Below are 1,985 nucleotides of genomic sequence, written 5' to 3'. Positions count from 1 at the left end.
CTGTGAGGTAGGGAAAGGCGGATACTGTACCTCAACTTTACAGTTGAGAAAATGAGGAATAATAATAATAATAAGGTATAGAGAGAGAGGTTAACTTATCTGAGGTCAAAGAGCAAGCCATTGGGAGTGGTTTATCAGGCTCGGGGAAAGGGTCAGTAGTCTTGGATCAAGCGAAGCAAGGTCCTACATATTGGGCAAGGCTAAAGCTCTCCAGTTGGAAGAGTGGCTGCCCCAGCTGAGCAGCAGCAGAAGCTGCGGTGGGAGTTCTGCTGATCTCTGTTCTGATAGCAAGCTGGCCCTTCCCAAAACATAGGGTTCCTCCCCACAAACATGAAGTCCCTCTCCACTGCTGCCGTCCGCTCCTCCTCCATGATTCTTGTTCTAATAACAAGTAATAATAATTATTATGGTACTTGTTAGGCGCTTACTGCTCTATGGGCTGGGGTAGATACAAGCCAATCAAGTTGGACACAGTCCTGGTCCCACATGGGGCTCATGTTCTTAATCCCCATTTTACAGATGAGGTAACTGCGGCCCTGAGAAGTTAAATGATTTTTCCAAGTCACACAGCAGACATGTGGCAGAGCAGGGATTAGAAACCAAGTCCTTGAGACTCCCACCCACCCTCAGGCACAGACTTCTGCCCCACACCTGACCTCTCTCTGTTATTCCTGGTTGAGGTACACATTTTATATTTTTGTTGCAATTCTTATCTAAATATAGTAATTTTAATTTCTTTCATGCCCTTGCCTTTGGGTACTTTTTTTTTGTGCATGGTCAATTCCATTATTGAAATGCCAATAGAGAGACATCTTCAGATAGATCAAGGAATTCTGTGGAGTTGCAAAATATTTTAAAAGAATTCTCAAAAGAACAAAAATCAGTGGTCTTCTGAGTCCCCAGTCAGTAAGGTTTTTTCTTGCTTAAGTTTCATCTGTGATTTCATCATCCGCCAAACTAGCTCTCTTCGTCCCTTCAAAGCCCTACTGAGAGCTCACCTCCTCCAGGAGGCCTTCCTAGACTGAGCCCCCCTTTTCCTTTCCTCCTCCTCCCCTCCCATTACCCCCTCCCTCCCTCTGCCCTACCACATTTCCCTCCCCACAGCACTTGTGTATATTTGTACATGTTTATTACTCTATTTTATTAATGATGTTTGTATAGTTATAATTCTATTTATTCTGATGGTATTGACACCTGTCTATTGTGTTTTGCTGTCTGTCTCCCCCCTTCTAGACTGTGAGCCCATTGCTGGGTAGGGACCATCTCTATATGTTGCTGATTTGTACTTCCCAAGCGCTTAGTATAGTGCTCTGCACACAGTAAGCACTCAATAAATACAACTGAATAAATGAAATGAATGAATCCGTAGAAAAAGATAACAAAATTATCTGTCCTGTACCATTTATAATAATTCTCCTCCTTCCTTGGGAGAAGTCTTGAGTTTTTAATGGACAGTATCATATTCCACCTATCTGCTTTGCCAAGCTGAAGCTGCTGAGCTTGATTTTCATTTTACTCCCTAGTGTAACCACAAACCCAGAAAGAGTACCAAATTCTACTAACTGAATCAATCTTTCCCTCTGTCTCTCCCTTCATTTGTTGAATTGATTTTTTCAGCCAGAAATAGATATGCAGGCTTTACGTTTTTGTGTATTTATTGCAGTACCCAAAGAAAATTTGAAGCATATATAGCTGACCTGTCTGATTCTGCACAGTAATCACTCCTTGTGGTCAAATGGAACAGATTTGTGATCATTAGTTATTTCAACAGTCTTCAATATGCGCATAAAATTGTCATTATGTTCTGGTGCCATTTTGTCTCTGTTTCTTAATCTCTGGACTTCATAAGAGCTCCCCTATCCCTAAAACCTGCATTCCCATGATGGTCTTCTCTGTCCTCCAAGGCTCCACAGCTATGCTCCTCTGTTTGAGGTGGTGCTATGGTTTTTATTAATGGTATTTGTTAAGCACTTACTATGTGCCAG

This window comes from Tachyglossus aculeatus, chromosome 22, assembly GCF_015852505.1.
Source record: "Tachyglossus aculeatus isolate mTacAcu1 chromosome 22, mTacAcu1.pri, whole genome shotgun sequence".
In the NCBI taxonomy this organism is placed as follows: Eukaryota; Metazoa; Chordata; class Mammalia; order Monotremata; family Tachyglossidae; genus Tachyglossus; species Tachyglossus aculeatus.
Note: the sequence above shows the minus strand (reverse complement) of the source record.